The sequence below is a fragment of the Artemia sp. Qi Xiang Cuo genome, chromosome 1, assembly GCF_049724085.1.
Source record: "Artemia sp. Qi Xiang Cuo chromosome 1, ASM4972408v1, whole genome shotgun sequence".
Classification (NCBI taxonomy): domain Eukaryota; kingdom Metazoa; phylum Arthropoda; class Branchiopoda; order Anostraca; family Artemiidae; genus Artemia; species Artemia sp. Qi Xiang Cuo.
In genome coordinates this window covers 56,970,720-56,976,935 of record NC_142794.1, presented here as the reverse complement: position 1 = coordinate 56,976,935, position 6,216 = coordinate 56,970,720, and the positions used below count along the sequence as shown (strand labels likewise).

General features: G+C 34.3%; 1 pseudogene; it reads right to left on the bottom strand.

The window, feature by feature from the left end:
• Nucleotides 1–1,904: 1,904 nt before the first annotated feature.
• Nucleotides 1,905–2,780, bottom strand: LOC148956509 (uncharacterized; annotated as a pseudogene).
• Nucleotides 2,781–6,216: the final 3,436 nt, after the last annotated feature.

Genomic DNA, 6,216 nt, shown 5'->3' with positions numbered 1-6,216 from the left:
TGACTCTCCTGTCCCTGTCCGAAATCCCTATATAGGAATCTTTCTGTCCCTTCACTTGAACAGCAAGGAAAATATACTAGCTTGAAAATCAAGAAAAGTTGCAGCTACTACAGCATTCTACCTAAACGGGGTCTTTTCTTTCACAAATATCTTGGCACTGGAACATCGTAGAGAGTTGTTCAATGGCTCATTTTAAAGGAAATCAATGGGGTTAAAAACCTTTTGTAATTAAAACAAATTATTTTTAAAATAGAATCAATTTTTTACGAACAACTACATATTTAATGTTAAAGATTGATCAATGACGTCATAATCTTAGGTTGTAGCCAGGTTGTCTCTTACTATTCCAATTCAGAAAAGCTATAAACTTTTTCCAGTTTGTAATATCATATCAAACAAAGAACAGATCAGATCAGACCAAGAACAGTTTGTACAAAAATAATAAGCAGAACAGATGAGATAGATAATCTCTATTTAGACACAAAATGTATAATCCACAAATTAAGTTGAAAGCACAGGAAATGTAATGATCAGAAAGACATTGAAAATGAAATATTTGACGGTGTCGTAAGGTGCATTGACGAACTAATTCAAGCCTTCTGTCCCAAATATTTGAAACAACTGATATGAATTCACCTGATTCAATAATCGTTACAGCAAAGTTGCTTGAACTCACATCTTTTGAGTTCGAAGGAAAGGCACTGAGTTACTGGGATGCGATAACTGTTAACATAGAATGTGCTATCGAACATGTGATTAATATGGAGCAATAGACAAATTGGAGAAGAGCCGAAACCTGTATTCACTTTTTTTGAAGATACTCATTTCCTCAAGACAGAAATTTTCTCAATTTCAGTATATATCACGCCAAGTTAGTTTTCTAAGGATCTTGGGATTATTGCAGAATTTTTAGAAGCGCAGTAATTTTTTTAAATTTTCTCGACTACTATTAAGACTGACTGAAATAATAGTTACCATTCCCGAAGCAGTTACAAATAGCAATTTTTTCACTTTATAAACTTTTCACAGCATTTTTATATTTTTATGGCTACTAGGGGCTGGTGTTCGTTCTTTACTAGATTTTATGACATGGTTTAGTGACTTATAGCTTGAACGAATGAGCCAATTTCGAGGTAGATCGAGTGTCTTCATAAGAAGACCAAGAATAGTGAAAAGGAAGATATATTACTCACTTAGGTTACAATATACCAGCTTTCTGACTGCAAAAAATTTCAAATTGTATTCGTTTAATTGCAATCAGTTTAGCAAAACTTTGCTTGAAAAATAACTACCTAATTTAAAACTGCAGCTTCCTAATTGTTGTCATTTTTTAGTATCAAACCTTTTTTTTAATAAAGTATTAAATGTCGTAATAGTGCATCCGTTTAATTTTTGCAAGCTAATTGTATTATTTCGCATATGTAAAGCAATATAAATTTTGATAAAACAAAAACAAAGAATCAACTACTTGCGAGGGCTCTATTTCGAAGCATACAAGTCGTATCCAGGACCGGATTCCGGTATTGAATGTGTGGGGTGTAACACAAAAGATGATTGCAAGGTCGGTGAAATAACAAGGCTCGTCATAATCACTGTAGTACTTTGTCCTAGTTGTCGATTAAGAGTTTTTGGATTCATCTCAGTGCTGTTATGAATCTAACGTCATTTATATCTTCTTTTTCTAATTGTCTTAGATATATGGGAGGTTCAGTCTAATATGCTGAATCTGATGGTGCGATTTTCATTAACATCACTTGATGTTTTGAGAGTAATGTAATAAAAATTCCTGTAATAAATTCAATAGCTTCTGTAACTTCTGAGGAGCATGCATGACCTTGAAACATCCAATGTCAACTTTGGGGCTCTATTCCTCCGTGAATTATTCCATACTATTTGTATACATACTAATTAAAAATGACCGATGGATAATGTATCGTACAAATCTCAAACACACCAACTTTATCCTCTTCCTCTCTAACTTCAACATAATACTGCTTTATCCCCGGTAATGTCAGCTTCTCCTTTAATATAAAGTTTTTAATATAAACTGGTGTTAAATCCTTTCTCAATATCTTATCAGTTATGTCAAACATTTTAGTGGGCCTGGTTGCTGATGACAGTACTACTTGAATGTTTTTGTCCAAGACCCCAACTATTTCTTTAACCGTGTCAACAAAATTGGTTTTGTCAACAAAAAGCATCTCATCAGCTTCGTCAATGACAATAAGCTTTACATCCTTTGTATTCAAAATTGGTTTTTCGTCCTCCCTTTTAGACTTAATAAGGGCAAGTATTCGACCAGGAGTTCCAACAGCAACTTGTACCCCTAAATTTTGAATTTTTCTTTCGTCTTCCCTAATAGGTCTACCTCCTATGAAATCACAACATTCAATTTTCTCATACTGGCTTAAACTTGTAATAACTTTACAAATTTGTTGGGCTAGTTCATGTGTTGTAGCAAGAATGATTGCTTGACATGCTTTTCTGCTCGGATCTACAATTTGAAGTGTGGCGATCCCGTAGGTTGCAGTTATTCCAGTCCCAGACTCTGCTTGCAAAATAACATTCTTTCCTTCTATGCACGGCATAATCCCTTTCTGTTGAAACTCCGTTGGTGATTCAAAGCCATTATTGTAAATGCCACGCAACAGGTTTTTCCTCAAATTCATGTCCTCCCAACTTTTTAAACATGAAACGTCATCAGAAACTATCTCGCTTGCCACTGACGGCATCTCACTATGACGGTTGTTATCTCTAACACTATAGTAACTATCACTCATCTTAAACATTTATGACCTTCAAATAGCACTCTTCAAGCTAGTTAAGTTTTCCAGATACATTAGAATTACTTCACATAATTGGCTCAAATTTTTTGTACGGCTACATTTTTGGCTTCAGACAAAATTGCTACTATTTAAAGAGAGAGTAAATGGTTTTGCACCTTTTAAATTTGGTCTTTTTATTTGTTCTTACACTTGAGAGGAAACACTATCTGTACAGCAAAAATTGCGTTTTAGCTACGTCATATTCATAACATTAAAAACTTGATTGAATCTACACAAGAATATTTTTAAAGAAAATTTCAAATGATATCACTGACATTCAGCCTAATGTTTATTTGGTGGAGGTTGAATCTTTTGACATTTCCATAATTCTTATTTTCTTATCAAAATTACAACATAGAAAAAGAGTTGTCAAGAGTTGAATTTTGACAAAAATACTTCTGCAAACCGGATAACTGCTCCACACACCCATAAATACCTTTCAGCAAGTATTATAGGTTAGAGTTCGTTCTTTATTGTAATTTTAGAAATAATTTATTTTAGTTACTATAGATTTTTAACCCAATTAATTTCCTTTAAAATGAGCTATTGAACAACCCTCTACGATGTTCCAGTGCCAAGCTATCTCTGGATACAAAAGAAAAGAGGAAAAAAGAAAAAAATATCCCGTTTAGGCAGAATGTTGTAATAGCTGCCACTTTTCTTGATTTTCAATCCAATATATTTCCCTTGCTGTTCAAGCCAAGGGACAGAAAGTTTCCTATACAGGGGTTTCGGACAAGACGGTTCTAATGGTGTATTTTTTGTTTTGATCTGACTCCTTTTTTAGGAACTATGGGTTTTTATATTTCTTTACATTGGACGTGATCGTCTCTTACTAGGCTGCTAGCTACTGCTGCAACCCGGATATTCCAGCGATCGTCTTTTAATGTAATTCTTGGTCTAATCTGATCCCTTCTTTGTTTGATGTTAAATTACAAACAGGAAAAAGCCTATAGCTTTTTCTTAATTCGAATAGTAAGAGACGACCTGGCTACAAACTATGATTATGATATCGTTGATCAATCTTTAACATGAAATGACCTTTACTGTAACTCTTACTAGGTTGCTAGCTACCTCTGCAACTCGGATTTGTTTTTTACTAGTTTTGAACCATCTCTACAGCTATGATACTATTAGAAATTACATAATCCCCATTTACGTGTCAGTTAACATGGGCATGGTGACGCTCTTTATTGTACTACCGCTGCAACCCGGACTAGGTTGCTAGCTACCGCTGCAAGCAGAATAATTGATAAACACCATTTATGATGAGCTATATTCGTCCTTTTTATAACTATACCTGGAACCACGATATTTCAGTTAGTATGGGAGAGTGATCGTTCTTTACTGTAAACAAGAAAAGAGACGGTAAGTTTCCTATATAGAGACAAGCCGGTTCTAATAATTTACTTCTTGTCTTGATCTGATTCTATTTTCAGGAGTTATGGGCTACTGTAATTTTTATTAGGGGACGTGATCATCTCTTACTTAGTTGCTAGCTACCGCTGCAACCCAGATTGGATTATAAAATATCATAAACAAACTATTATTCAGCAGTTATTATAGGCTTTACTATTCATTCTTTACTTTAAAATTCCAGCTATATCTAAAGAAACTTACAAATTCCCGACTTATAATAAGCTAAATTGATCCTTTAGGTAAATTATGTTACAGTTAACATGGGCTAGGTGTCTTTCTTTATTGTATGAAAAGACATCAAAAATGCAGTCAAGAGAATCTGCAGTTTACCCCTGCTAAAATATAAACTGTTTGACAACCCATATTATGTAAACCCTGACTACAAACAGGAAAAAGCCTACGGCTTTTTCTTCTTTGGAGTAGTAAGAGACGACTCTCAAAGAATCAAGCAGCTAACTAAGTCCAATGTATGCAATGGTTTGTTCTTTTAGTGATCATGTTTTAATATAATTCGTTCTTTAATGTAACTAATGGTGTACATTTTGGTTTGATCTGACTCTTTTTTTTAGGAGTTAGGGGTTTTATATTTCTTAACATTGGACGTGACGTCTCTTACTAGGTTGCTAGCTACCGCTGCAACCCGGATTATTATAATAAAAATTACAAACAAGAAAAAGCCTACGGCTTTTTTCTTAAAATAATTTGTGTTAATTACAAAAGGTTTTTCACCCCATTAATTTCCTTTAAAATGAGCCATTGAACAACTCTCTACGATGTTACAGTGCCATGCTATCTGTTGAATTACTAACCTATACTATAATTAAGTGGCGTATAAAATTTAGTGTAGGCAAGAGGTCGTTCTTTATTATATGTCATAAAAAATATACGGTAAAAATGCTTATATACGGAATAAGAATTTATTTGCTTTCCTATAGGAATTATCAAAATTAAAGCTGACAATGCTACTCTGATTGGCAAAACAGCGGTGATGACACAAGTGTTAAGAATTCTGAAAGTATAAATTCCCCTCCAGATGAAAACCTTACCTAACGTTTAAGCCCTGTATTCTCTGCCCATAATCATTCTCACATGTTTCTTAGTAAGTGCACTCAAGTGCTTAGTAAATCCAGTCCATATGGGGCAAGTTATAATGCAGAAAAAGCACAACTTCAGCTGTTGGCTTAGTTGTACCTGCAGCTGCTGCCTTAGCCTTATCTATAGCTGTTGGCTTATTTGTATAACCTACAACGACGAACCTACAACGATTAAGTAGCTAACTAAGTCCAATGTGTGCAATAATTTTTTTATTCCAATGATCGTCTTTTAATGTATATGCAACCCGGATTATATTAAAAATTTTCAGTTAGTATAGGCTTGAGCTCGTTCTTTATTGTATTCAACCTCCCCTAATCATTCCTTGAATGTTAGAACTTAATATCCATGGTTTTTGCTTAGACATTGTAGACACAAACCCTTTTGACAACCCAGATGTTCTACTTCAACTTCCCTAATCATTCCTTGAATGTTAGAACTTAATATCCATAGTTTTTGCTTAGACATTGCAGACACAAACCCTTTTGACAACCTGGAGGTTCCACTTCAACCTTCCCTAATCATTCCATGAATGTTAGAACTTAATATCCATAGTTTTGCTTAGACATTGCAGACACAAACCCTTTTGACAACCTGGATGTTCAACTTCCCATCATTCCTTGAATGTTAGAACTTAATATCCATAGTTTTGGCTTAGACATTGTAGACACAAACCCTTATGACAACCTGGATGTTCAACTTCCCATCATTCCTTGAATGTTAGAACTTAATATCCATTTAACATAAACGTCATTAATCGGATATTTAACAAATATTATATGGTCTAGAGGTTGGGATATTTGGATGCCCCAAAGAAATATTTGTGTTGCTAAGGGGCTAGTAAATGGATCAATGGGAACAGTAACAAGCTTCAAGTTGC